Genomic DNA, 14,886 nt, shown 5'->3' on the forward strand with positions numbered 1-14,886 from the left:
TTAAATTTTATAAAGTGTGAAAAGGAAAGTTGACTGCTTATATCTTTAAGCATAGAATTTTGCTGCAGTTGAACACACACATATATATATATATATAGAGAGAGAGAGATGCACATCTATGGATATTTCATGATGCATTGAAATATTTAATTGAATAGCTTGAAAATATTATAACTGATATATTTTCATAGATTGTGTTGTGGTGGCTGTAATAGTGTTTATTAAAATTGAATATGATTCATGCATCGTCATATTTTGTCTCTGCCTGAATATTAGGCTAACTTTCCTTAAGTGGCCCTCTACATTTTGATATAATCTTGTAGATTATAATCTTTACTCATTTTTAATAGCAACTAACATTTATACAGTACTTTCAGGTTTGAAAAGCACATTACAAATATCATTCTATTTGATCCATATGACACCTCAGGGAGGTGAGGTCCTATCCTTATACCCAATTATTAAGAAAAAATGATACTATGTGAGCTTAAGCAACTTGCCCAAGGTCACAAAAATCTGTGGAGGGAATGCATACACATACATATGTGTTCCTACATAGAGATATAGATATATCTATATATCTCTATCTATCTATTTGATTTCTTATTTTTGGAACAGAAAAGTAGAATTTAAATGACCTTATGTTGATACTTTATCACATGTATACTAATGCACCTTTGTGAAGTGGAGAATTAAGGTAAATTGTTCAAACGCATTAACTTAATCAGATCCTGTAGAATATATGTCAGGCAGTGATTAATTTTAATCTTTATTTACCAAGTGCCTATACACTTTGCATATAGTAATTGTTCTACCAATGTTTGATAATTGAATTCAATTAAGGGAAGAATAAAATATTTAGCAACTTCATAAGGTAAGAAAACCATTTATACCAACTTTGTGGTTATATTTGCTGACTTGGGGGAAAGAAGTGAATAAATTTGGTCAAATAATTAGCAAATATTTTCAACTTAATTTTCTATTAAATTTGTTATAAGAAAATGTAACAGAAGCAATAATATACAAATTGGACCAAAATTATCTTAATAGTGAATTACAGATACACAAATTATTTAATACTGTCTGAAATTGTTAAAGCAAGAATCAATAGGAATAATAATTGATTATAAAGGACCTGTATGAGAACTACCTTAGAGTATCAGCAACTAGAGTTCTTTATTTCATAATTTGCAATTTAAGCGTTCGGTTTCCTCATTCCTTTTGGTTTAAAAGAGAGTTTATGGAATCTTTTTTTCTAAAATGTTGAAAGATATGGTTATTTTTTCTTTTTTTTGGAATAATATAAATTCATCCTTCCCACATGTAGACGGATAGCTAGAATGACTGTTTTAGATCTCCCCCTAGTCTTAAAATTTAACCGAAGCTGATTTTTTTGTTAACTTTGAAAATATATTTTGCTGAAAATTCCACATGTTTAGCTCAAATACTCCTTTATGTAAAATGAAAACAACTGGAAAATAAATATTGAACTAGATAGAATAGCCACTTTCTGCTCTCTTTTTTATCAGTCTTTCTCTGACCATTCTTATTGAATAATGATCAGAAGTCATCAAACATCCAGTGTTTCAATTTCCTTGTAAATGGAATGGAAAAGTTTCAGTAAAATAAGTATCAAATATTTGATCACATTGTCAAGATAAATGTGAACTGACAGGCTGGTGGAAACCATAAGCTGAAGAAACAGCATCAGGACCAGAAAAGAAAGAGTTGATAAGCTTGATGACATCAGGAGACTAGTTATGCCATTTACTATTAATAAAAACTGGCCTTTATGTAGCAATTTAAAACTTACAGTTCTCTCTCTCACTCTTTGTATATATACACACATACTATATATATTCATAATATATGTTAGATTACATAGGTATTATCATCTCATTTTATAGAAGATGTTGATGCTTAGAAAGGCAGTCAAACTCTTGTTTCTCCTCACTCCACATCCTCTCTTACTAATCTGTACTGATGGACTAATAATGCAGCTTCTCTATTAGTTCCTTCATCTGTAAAATGGGAACAATAATACCTGTCTTAATTTATCTTACAGTTATTGTGAGAAACAAATAAGACAATGCACAAGAGAATGATTTGTAATATGAACACTAGCAACTTATACATTTTAGCTGCTGTTATTGTTCTAATTCTCCTTCCAATAGTCCCTGAATAGCTGATTTTAAATGATTTTTAATGTTTTTAACCTTCTATAAAGCATGACCAAAACCTGATGCTAAAGGGAGCTGTTGCTACATACCAATGCAGACAATTTTCATTATGAGTTCATTTGGGCATTCCCTCTACCAGGTTAGATCATGGCTCATTCATGCCTTCTACTCCTTTGCAATTCCTTGCCATATATTTCTGTCATTCCTCAATAGAAAATGCAGCCAATATGCTGAAAACCTTTTATTCTGGGTTTTTGAACATTTCTTGTGGCACAGTGAGCTTGTCCATTTGTTATCTACTCCTTTTCTCACTTTGGAGATGTACTGTCTTCCTGTAACCTTTTTTTTTCTTCTTACTGGAAGTTTACTCTGACCCTGTGCTCCCTTGCTCTGACTTTTCAGAAATTCCATTTTAAGAAAAGCTCTCATAGTGCCCCTGACTTCATTCCTCTCCAGTCTCTGGAAATGGATATAGAATTAGAACATGAATAGTCTCCACCGTGATTGTCTTCATTGTTAAAGTGTTATTTAGGGCTTCATTGCCTGCTATCTTCTACTGAATATGTTATAGACTAATTTAAAAGAATAGAATACTTGCCTGAGGGGTTAATGATCTAAGACAAATTTATTGATGTCGTTACAGAAAGGACAAATAAATGAGTAAAATATTGAACTATGCCCAATGAGAACAGAAAAGTACAATTGGGACTGGACATGGTAGAATTTTAAAGCCTCCCACTGGAAAAACAAATTATCTAAGACCTACTATTAGTACAAGATTCTTACTTTTTGCATCATAGTAAGGAAGAGTTCAACTGGGGAAAAAGAGGGATTGAGCTGAAATCCTTAAAGACTTTTCTTACCCACTAATTGCATGAAAATATATACTTAGCAGTAATTATACCATTAAATATCCATAATCGTACTAATCATATTTTATAACAACATTGAAATAATACAGAATTTGAGTGAGATATAAAACTGTTTTACTCTTCTATTTTACATACAAATATCATACCATGTATTCATTTGGTAGTACATCCAAAAAACATGGAATCTTTAAAAAAAGTGTTAGAATTTTACAACTAATCATTTCACCCAATGTCCTCTATAATTTAATGGCATATATTTACAAGGTGATAAGCCCAACACACAGAAGGAGTTTGGGGCAATTGAACACCATGAAGGATTAAAACTGAGATTGACTTTGTTAATGGGCTATTATTTATGCAACCAACCTAGTTAAGCGGCAAAACAGCTTAGATGCTAACCAGCTGATGAAAAAATTACCCCTCAAAACAACAATGACAACAACAAAAAATAGAAAATTTGTTACTGCTCATTTTATCTAAGTGCTAAGGTCTAAATACCAAATTGCCAACTACCTCCCAGATTGAATTCAAGGTAAATATATAGCTAAGGGTATTCTTTTGTTTTTAAAATAGTGAGCAATTTCCACAGAAACACAAAGTTTTTAATGCTACTGGAGTGGTAGATAAATAGTACTTATGTAAACAGGATAATAATTCTGTAGCTGTTGGTACTAATTACAGATCTAAGAAGATGTTCGTTAACAAAAAAAAAAAAAAAGGTGTATCAGCAGCTGGTGAGTTTGAATTGAAGAACAATGAGGGAAATGGTTGCAAGTTACTAAACTCCAGAATAAAAACATCTAGATATAACTATTGAGAAGAAAAACAGAATTTCAAAGAATATAAATAAGAATAACCAAAGAGGTGTGTATGAGAATGTGTGAATATGTTAAGAAGCTGGACATGAACCAATCCATCTGTATTATCTTATGTTTGGACCTTCATTCCTTCTTCTAAAGGTTGTAGTTCTAATGTCTGAACTGAGAAAACTTTACTTTCACTATCAGCAATATCCACATTGATCTTTCATTTCAAAAAATTAGATACTGGAGAATGAGCCATTACACGTACCAGCAATGTCTTCTGAGAGGTGTTATATTTAGTCCAATTTATACTGTATGCTTCCCCCATTACCATCCCTCTTCCCCAACACACACACACACACACACACACACACACATACACACACCCAAGCTTTTGGCATACTCTTGTCAGACTGAAGTTCAAGGAAAAGGAGAAGGTAAGGAATTAGGGAGATCAGAATTCAGTTTTTTCAAAAAGTTTAATAAGAACTAAAAGTAAAATTAATCATAAAACACAGTTTGGTATATGTCAGTGGTTATGTTTTCCACATTACCATAATATAATCAGAGTTTGAAATGAGAAAACTTAAAGGTATAATTATCCGTTATATGACATTTTTAGGGTTGAGAATTGCTTTGCATAGTTTATCTTTTCAATCTTTACAGTAACTCTGGGAGACAATTGCTACAGCAATTTTGTCTCTTTTACAGATGTGGAAACTGAGACTGAGAGAGGTTAAGCCTCTTACCCAGAGTCAGACAGCTATGAAATATCAGGCAGTGTGGGCAGAGTGGGGGTGTCATCACTCATTTTAACACAATAACTGATAAGCCTTAAAAATCTGCAGCTGATTGATGAAACAAAAGACTAAAGACTTATTAGAGTAACAGAAATAGATGTTATCATCAATATAATTAGTAATAGAAACCAGCTGAAGTGGAAATAGCACTATAGTTAGAGTCAGAAGGCCTGCTCTAATCCTGAAACTTATTATTTCTATGACCTTGGACAAATAACTACTCAGAGTCTCAGTTTGTTTATCTGTAAAAGGAGAGTTGGGCCCAATGATCTATAAGTTTCTTCCACTTCTAAATCTATCACCTGAATTGAACATGAGGCATATTGAAAGAAAGAAGAAGAAAAGAAAATGATGAAAGCACTTATTTCTAATTCCTGGTCTCAAAGAATTTTACTCTCTCTTATACATAAAGCAATATTTTTTAGTTCTTTTATTTTAGCCTGGACCTAATTGGCTCATGTCATATTTTTAGTTAGTGAATGATTGATTTTGTCAGAGTTGGGAGATTATTGTATATTGTGCTTAATACCACCCAAGCTACAAGACTAATGGATGTTCAATAATAATTTATACTAATTTTTAGACTTTACAGGTTTCCTTTTCCAATACTCTCACTAGCAGTCAAAATCCTTTGCTCAAATTCCTTCTTACCACTCAATATGCAATTGTCATTTTCAGTCAAAAACTATTCATAAGTAATTTTTGACCCTAGCCTTGATGAAATTTTCAACAGTTTACTTTTTTTGAAACACTAAAGAAAAAGTTAAGTAGGGGTGAGATTGCCTGTGCATACCTTCCGTGAATTTTCATAGCCTATATCCAATAGAATTCTAATACTTTTGCTTATTGTTCAAGGACTTTTTCTCTTATACTCCCCCACAACCTGTCTAGCATAGGTAAGGGTACATATCCTATCCTCCATGACTTTAACTAATTTGCTTTACTTGCAAGTTTTTAGTAAGTTAAGGTGCTTCTGAAATTAGATACTGGTTAGTTTTTTATTTTTATTTTTTTTCTTTTTGGAGAGGGGAAGGTAAGGAAATCGGAGTTAAGCGCTTGCCCAAGGTCATACGGCTAGTTTTGTGTTAAGTGTTTGAGGTAGGATTTGAACTCAGGTCGTCCTGACTCCAGGGCCACTGCTCTATTCACTGTGCCACCTAGTCACCCACGGCTGGTTACCTTTTTATGCAGATTAGATCATACATTCTGGCAAAACTTCTCTTTTACTTTAAACTTAATAGGAAAGGCAGTGATATACAGTAGAAAGAGCAAGAGGTGTGAAATTAGATGATCTGACTTAATTTAATAGCAAATTCTGATGCTGAACTGCCTGGTACATTTTAGCTAAGTCACATCATCTCTCTGGTCCTCAGTTTCTTCTTATGTAGAGTTAGGGAGTTGGGTCTCAATGGTTCCTGTTAGCTTTCAATACATGATCCTCTAATCCTTCAGGGGAGGGCAATCAGGATGATAGAAGGCTTAAAAAGTATTTCAATGTCTACCTAATTGAAATAACTGAGGTTAGTAATTTATATGCAAGAAAACTTAGTAGGGTCATTTCATTTATTTATTTATTTATTTATTATTTAAAGCAATTGGGGTTAAGTAACTTGCTCAAGGTTACACGGCCAGTTATTTCTGGGTGTGGTGCTAAGTCTCTGAACCCAGATTCGATCCCCAGGTCATCCCGACACTGGGGCCGGTGCTCTTACTCGCTGAGCCACCTGGCCACCCCAGTAGGGTCATTTTAAATATCTTCCAGGGCTGCCTTGTGGAAGAGGGATTAGGTTTGAGCTTCCTGACCTTTAAATTTAGAACTAGAGACAGAGGAGGGAAACTTGTGAAGATATGCATTTAGGCTTAATATGAAGAACAGTTTTCTAGTAATCAGGACTGTATACAAGTGGAATGTGCTGTCATCAAAGGAATGTTCTACCTTTCATACTAGACCTTAAAACCCATAGTTGTTTGGTTGTAGAAGGATTTCTCTTTCAAGTAGGATTAGGTAGTTGTATTGATTCCTTCCAATTGTGACATTTTGTGCCTCCTAATTGGTCTTTCTACACTCTCCCTTCTCCAATCTATCTTCCAGATGTGTTTCAAAAATAATTTTTCTAAGGCATAGTTCTGACCATGTCACTTGCCTGCCTCCCAGAAGAATGACAATGACAACGACAACAACTTTATGTAGTTCATATTTCCTGTAAGGGAAAACGTGCATGCGCGCGCGCACACACACACACACACACACACACACCCCTTTATCTGGCATTTAAGATCCTCTACAAATGAGCTGGAGGAGGAAATGATAAACCACTCCAGCACTTTTGCCAGGAAATCTCCAAATGGGGTTATGAAGAATTGGACATGACTGAACAAAACAACTGAATAACAACAACACAATCTGGCTTCACCCTCTCTTTTCATCCTTACTGCATTTTGTTGTCCTTATTCAATATATGTCACAGCCAATGGATTACTTGTTTGAGAAACTAAACATTCTATGTCCTTCCCATTTGCATTCCCATAAACAGACCCCATCTTGGGAATGCAGTCTCTTCACAGCAATTCCTTTTATATAAATTCTTCTGGCTATACTCACTTCACTAGGCATCAGTTGATACTATGAAGTATTCACCAAAATGCTTATTTTATAATTTACTTTAATGTAATAATATTCCATTGCATTCATGTATCCCATTATGTAGCCATTCCCATACTGATGGGAACCTGCTTAATTTTCAAATCTTTTATTTTTTTCTACACACACACATATACAAATTTGTATCTACACATCTATATCTACATAGGTATAACTACATATGCCCATATAGATATAGATATTATCTAAACCTAATGCATGCATATATATGGAATTATACATAGATTTGCATTCTACTTAAATGGTGCTACTTATAAGGCTCAGAGAGCTGTTAAATGTCCTGCCCAAGACCACTAAATGAATATTATCTCTGAGGTTTAGTTTTCTTGACCACAGAATGAGGCACAGTATATGACTTTTCAGTTCTCTTCCTGTATATAAAAGTATCCATATGGATTATCACAGTAAAATGTTAGACTTTTTTTTCTTGTTATTTTGGTTTAAAATCAAATAGAAATCCAGTAGACTTTTTTGCTTAGTTACCTGAGATACAAAATTCAAGAATGAACTTTTATTATGAATTAGAGACTTTGAGAACCATATGGACCAAAATTTAATTTAATTTAATATTAAAAATATATTTAGATCGCATACATTATGTAATTTCCCTTCCACTTTGATATGATTTATCCAAATGAAGAGTACCAAAACAAGAAACATAAAAAGTTGGCTCATTGTATTTTGCCATATCTGAATTTAAAAATAACAGCTATGATATTAATTTTAGAGATAATTTTTTTCCTGCTACAGGGTATCATAATTGTGAAATTCAAATATTTGAAAAAAAGATATTATATGCCTGTCAGATTATTTAATGGATAATAAAAAGTAAAATGTGACCTGCATTAAGGTCATAACAGCAGTGCCTTTGCAAAAATCAAGATACAATCCTAACAACAGCTAGCATGTTTGCTGACAAGATACTGTGCAGCTTTCTTGGGAGGGGAAGGAAGTAGAATCATAAACTTACAAATTTAATTACTGCAACAAAGTAGGTCACTAGTATGCTGAATAGCAGGATTTTGTTTTCTGCTCTATGAGCCACCTTTACTGTCCATTTGGAAAGTCTGCCTGGTGATTCTTTCTAATTGGGCAAATGCAAATTACTTCAGTGTAGAAGTGAAATAAAAAAAAAACCATCATTTTGTTTCTATTCTTTTTGTAAAAACCACTTTGGATGACTGTACCACAATTTTTAAAATTAATCTGGTGTACAAATATCAGGCAATCTTCTACCCCCAGAAGAGCGGTGTCAATTTGCTTTCATCAAAAATTATGTTCCCATCGATTGGAATAATCAATCATTATCATCAACTCAAAAAGTATATCCCTTTTGTAGCCTTGCTCAGAGCTCTGAACAATATATGAGGTAAACTGTATATGTGGAAACATACACTAAATTTTCTTTTTTGATAAGGCATCAAATTAACTTTTGGAAAGTTGATTTGAATGCATGTTTATAGTGCAGAGGTAGTATTTAACTTTCCCCCTTCTTTATTTCTTTTAAAGTCTTCCTCCCTATGCCCATGACTACTATCATTGACCTATTTATTCTATACAAGGAATGAAGGAAAGAATTGGATCAAGTCTAAAGAGCTAAGAGAAAAGTAAGGGAGCAGAAGAAAATCTCCCTCACTATTTAAAACTGCCTATTTGCAACTATTTTATTTACTTTGCTTTCTAAAATTAGTATCTCATATTATAAAGGATTCATGAGAAGCAAGTCATATTATCCTTCTGGTTAGATAATACTATTCCATATTTCTGCATGGTATATCAACAATAATTATAACCTTTTCTATGTAAGATTTCATAACTAGATTTCAGAAGCCATAGCTTTTCTTAAACCTTTTTTTTTTCCAAGTTAAAGAAATTTATCCAGCTGGTTGCATTCTTTTCTACATACTTGGATTTTGTGTTTTCTATAGTCTTTCTATTCTCTTTATTGTGTTGTGTACTCCAATTAGTTAAGAAGATCTTTCCTACATGGCAAGAATGCCATTAATAGTCACCTGGCTAATATTTTATGAGTAATAACTGTTCTTTTTACAAAGTAACTTTTCCATCAGTCAAAAAGCATTTATTAAGCACTAACTGTGGACTAGGCACTATACTAGTCATTGGGGATATAAATATGGGGAATGAAATGAGCAAGTTATACTTTATTGGGGAAATAGGAAGGATAAATACCAGTACATAGAAAATAAATCAAAAGAAAATAAATGTACTATGATTAAATAAAACTGTGGAGTGAGATCACTCATATTGGTCAATATCTAAAAAGACTTGATGTGGAAGATGATACATAAGCTGGATTGAGAACAAAGAGAAGAATTATAGGAGATAAAGATGAGGAAAAAATGTATTCCAGGCATGGGAGACAGACAACAAGGCATGGAAATGGGAGAGGGAATGCTACATGTAAGGATCAAGAAAAAGATCTGGATTTCAGAGTGTTCAAGGTGAAATAATGTATATGAAGCTGGAAAGATATTTTGGGACCAAATTGTGAAGGGCTTTAAAAGTCAAATAGAGGACTTACTATTTTATATGAGAGACATTGGAGAGTCACAATAATTGAGTTGGGGAAAGACATCATCACATCTTTAATCAAATAAATAACTTTGGCAGGCTTGTGAAGGATAGAATCTGTCATGACTAGACTGGGAGATGAAGAAGGAAGTTTTTTGTAGTAATCTAAGTGAGAGATAAGGAAAGCCTGAAACAAGAGTGGTAACTGAATAAAGAAAAGAGGTTAAAGGAAAGAAATACTGTAGCAATTTTTCTACAAAATTTGGCATCAGATTGTATATTTTGTTAGGGGATACTGAGGAATCAAGGTTTACCCTGAGGTTATAAGCTTGAAGAACTGGAAGAATTGTGATGTCTTATACTGAAAAAGGAAAGTTTAAAAGGGTGACTTTTTGAGGAAAAGATATAGCTTCTGCTCTATATATGTTGTTTGAAATATCTGAGACATCAAATATAAAATGTACAATGAACAGTTAGTGATATGGGATTGAAGCTCATGTGAGACAGCTTGGATATATTCATCTATGAGTCATATGCATTATTGTTAAACCACTCAGTTGTATCAGAATCTTTTTAACCATGTGGAACATAGAATTCCAGGTCTTTATGTATTCCTGGAGTCTGTCCAAGTTTATGTTTTTTGTTTCCATGACACTATCACTCTCATTCTCTGCCATCTCCTCTTTTGGCCTTCAATCTTTCTCAGCATCAAAATATTTTCCAATTTCTTCTGTGTTCTCATTACATGGCCAAAGGATTTAACTTCAGTTCAGTATTTGACCTTCCAATGAGTGGTAAGAGTTAATATCTTCAAGAACTGATTTATTGTCTCTTTTTTGCTTCCCAAAGAACTCTCAAAAGTCTTCTCCAGAACTGCAAATTCAAAAGAATCTATTCTGCACTGATCAGCTATTCATATAGTCCAAATTTCATAGACACATTACTACTGGAAAAAAATAAACTTAGACTTAACTGTATGGACTTTATCAGCAAGATCATGTCTCTTCTTTTCAGTATGCTGTCCACATTTGTCATAGCTTTCCTTCCAAGAAGCAAGTGTCTTAATGTTATGGTTGCAATGGCTATCTGCAGTGATCTTTGAGCCAAAGAATATAACATTTATGACTGCTTCCTTTCTTCCTCCTTCTATTTTCCAGGAAGCAATGGGAACAGATACCAAAATCTTAGTTTCTTTTCCTTTTTTAGATGTTAAGCTTCCAGCCAACTTTTAAACTCTCCTATTTTACCCTCATCTAAAAGTTTCTTAATTTTTCTTCACTTTCTCCCATCAGAATAGTATCATCTGCATACATGTGATTATTGGTATTTCTCCTGACCATCATCCAGACTAACATTTAGCATGATGCTCTCTGCATTTAAGTTAAATAAGGTCACAATATAGACCCTGGTCATAATACTTTCACAATATTGAAGCAATTATTTATTCCATATTTGGTTCTGTTTCATTGGGTGCAATGAGAGGAAAGTAAGCTGGGGCAGTGAGTATAGACAATTCCTTTTAAGTGTTTGACTGAGAAATTGAGGAGTGATATAGGATGACAGTTTGATGGGATGGAAAAATCTAGTGATTTTTTTAATAGGAGAGACTTAGAAATTTTCTCCCAAAAGAATAAGGAAGAGACCATTAGAGAAAGTTTGAAGACTAGAGAGTGAGGTGAAGATTGAGGGCATGATATGCTGGAGAAGACATGAAGGGACAAGATCAAAGGTACCTGTATAGGGTTTGGCATGAGTATTGAGAAAGACCACTTAATTATCAGAGGCTGTGGACTAAAGAGGGGAGAATAGAAGACCATTGTTTTAAAAAATTTTGAATGAATAACCCGATACACTCATATGTGGAAACAGAACACAATGATGTTGAATCTAATTACGATAGATGGAAAATGTTCAACATAATCCAAAACCAGATTCATTTTAATATGATTTTAATGAAAAACAGACCTATGGAAAAAATAATATTTCTATATTCCGGTGACATTTTAAAAGATTTATTGAAGACATATAAAATTCCATTTTCTTTTCATGAAAATTATTAGTGTAATTCTTTGTTTCCTTCCTTCCTTTTTTCTTTCCTTCCTCCCCTTCTTTCTCTTTCCTATTTCTTTTTTTTACCATTTTCATCATAATTAACCACTTTTTTAACACATTAACAAATATTTATTAATCACATGTATAAGGCATTTATTTTGGATGCTACAATTTGTAACCAGAAAAAATGGAATATTCTTACTCTCTAATTATTTAATAAAAATATGTCATTAGATAGGTGTTTAGTCTTTGATACTGTTAAAAAGAAATGAAATAACTCAATTTTACTTTTGCAGTATGCTAGAAATTTTATAACTGTTATAATATCATCCCTACAAGGACAGATCATATTTGATGAATTCCAGAGGGAAATATAAAGTCAATGGAAAATGACAGGGTCAACATAGTAAAATTTTAATAGAAAGATCACACGAATCTTACAATTTGGTGACTTAGGTAAATCTAACAGATCCTTCTGTGGAAAAAGAAATTACTATCAGTTCTAAGACTTAACTATATCATCTGTCTATTTTGCTTTTCCAAAGAAAGGGGAATATATATGTGTGTGCATGTAATATATATGTATGCATATATATATATACACACACACATATATATATACATATATATATATACACAGAGAGAGAGAATTGTTTTATTTATATAGATCTTACTCTGTAAAGTATAAGCAAAGGGTTATAGATCTCAAGATTAAAATAAATACAAAATCACATAATGAATTAAATTTTTCTTCATATATGATTTCTTTATGAAATTTCTTTCTTCATTTTCTGAGAGCCATTTGCTCAGAAACTGCTGCCATATTGCCTTGTCATTTTTTTTATCTTCAAATGATAACTAATTTCCATAGGAGCTGAGTGTCTTATAGAAAAGAGATGATTCCAATATTAAAAGGAAGGAATGAGAATTACTACTGAATTTTTCTGTGGATAATGAAAAGGAAAAAACATGACATTGAGAAATAATTATTTGACAGGATAATAGTTAATTGCCTTTGTATTCCAATTCCCCTTCCTGTGTTGATTTCCTACATTATAATGTAAGTTCCTTTCAGGTAAGACTTGTTTATTTGCTTATATTTGTTCTCACAGTATTTAGTGCAGGGCCTGGAATATAGGAAGTACTTAATAAATGGCCCTTCTCTCTAGCCAGATCCATCGATACTTTTCATGGTTCATTAGTGTCTTTAAGTTTTCAGCAAGTCCAATTGTAATGGGAAGAACAACTGTGGTCTCCTTCACAAATAATCATTACCACTTTTCTCATTCAATTGTTGTCTAATGGAGTTCTCTTCTTATTAGCTTAAGGACTGAGTATTCATCAACTTGATAAATGTGTTTATGTGGCCATATTCCATATAAAGACACATTATAACTCCCATATTACTTGGTTTCTCTGATGATTACTTGATGTGCATTTATATTTATCTTCACATATACACATATATAATATTTTTATTGTGAGCATGATGCTGAATACATCAAGCATACAATGTTGTAGAGTCTCTCAAATGAAATCTATAATGACTTGGTATTTGGCATAACAATCCATGCAGGAAAAGTCACATGGATTAAAAATGTTTTTGTTTAAATAACTTCTATACTCAGTTGAATGGTCTATCTATAAATCTTTATTATCAGTATTTTTATGTTGAACAGGGATATGAGATAGACTAAGTGCTCATCCCAGAATTGAAGAGAAGGAGGAAACAGGTTAGAAACCATTTAGATTTTTTAAAATGACATCAAGGTTTCCCCCCCCCGAAACAGAGACTCATAAATTTTATAAACCACATTCTTCTATTAATATTTTATGAGTATGGATCATAGGAAAACCCATCTCCAATGAATCAAATTTGAGGACATTCAATGACCAATGGAGAGGTACAGGGTGTGCCATATATAATGTACAGCACATTATAGAGAAGGAATTATTCAGTAGATGTGTTATAATGGATGTAATATAAAGAACGAATTATAACTGGAAAATAAAATTAGTCCATGTGCTCTCTTGTTATCCATCTAATGTCAAGAGATCCAAACAAATATTTGAATCATATAAAGTAGATTTGTGGTGAATATATGGGAGGCCATGGGCAAGAAATCACACAGGGGAGGTCATAATGAATGGGTTATGTGTTATATTATTGAAAGGAGTACTCACAGGGGCAGAATCAAGATGGCTAAGTAGAAACAGGACTTCCGCCGGGGCTCCAGCTTCCACCTCCTCCAATTCATGTAAAGGGTGACTCTAAACAAGCTTTGGAGCTACAGAACCCACAAAGTGACACAGAGAAGCTAACCTCCCACTGGGGACAGCCTGGAAGGCTGGCAGGAAGCAGCCAGTGCAGCACTCTGGGAGCCAAACCCAGCTCCATGTGAGCTGATGGTCTTAGCCTCAGGATGGCTACAACCAGCCACTGGCTGGAGGGACTTCAGATCACCAGCAGCTATGGCAGTTTCCATAATTATCAAACCATAGATGCTAAGGACATAGTGAGAGGTCAGTGCAGTGTGGACTTTGGGATCCAGTAGTTCAGGAGTGTCATCAGCCTTTGCCCTGGGGTGAGAAGCAGCTGAGGCACAGCAGCCATAGAGCTGCTGCCATGTGGCAGCTTCAGCTCCTGGCCTGCAGAATGGAGGGGGACTAAGTGACCAGTCTGAGGGGTAATTGCTCTTGCTTTAACCTACTTAGATCTGGATTGTGGTCTATGATGGAGGGACTGAGGTGTGCGACTAGCTTGCCCGAGCATGTGGAGGCTTCAGAGAGGGCACCCAAGTAATCCCTTTGGCAACTGAGAAAACCCCAGTGATTGTGATGAAGATCCCCTGTCTGGTAACGGAATTCTACTGTGGCAAAAAGCTCAAAAGTCAGGTAATTGAGTAGCAACATGACCAAATGAGGGAAGCAAAGCAAGGAGAGCAACCAAATTTTGGGTTACACACCTATTTTGGGGACAAAAAG

The 14,886-nt window shown here is 33.8% G+C and overlaps 1 protein-coding gene across 2 annotated transcripts in view; it reads left to right on the forward strand.

Moving 5' to 3' along the window:
• HCN1 (hyperpolarization activated cyclic nucleotide gated potassium channel 1) overlaps positions 1 to 14,886 on the forward strand; it is a 671,121-nt gene that overhangs the window by 402,846 nt on the left and 253,389 nt on the right. The gene's annotated exons all lie outside the window — the stretch shown is intronic.

The sequence above is a fragment of the Petaurus breviceps genome, unplaced genomic scaffold (assembly GCF_028583685.1).
Source record: "Petaurus breviceps papuanus isolate PSGF00001 unplaced genomic scaffold, PetGlider_PUasm1.0 226, whole genome shotgun sequence".
Classification (NCBI taxonomy): Eukaryota; Metazoa; Chordata; class Mammalia; order Diprotodontia; family Petauridae; genus Petaurus; species Petaurus breviceps.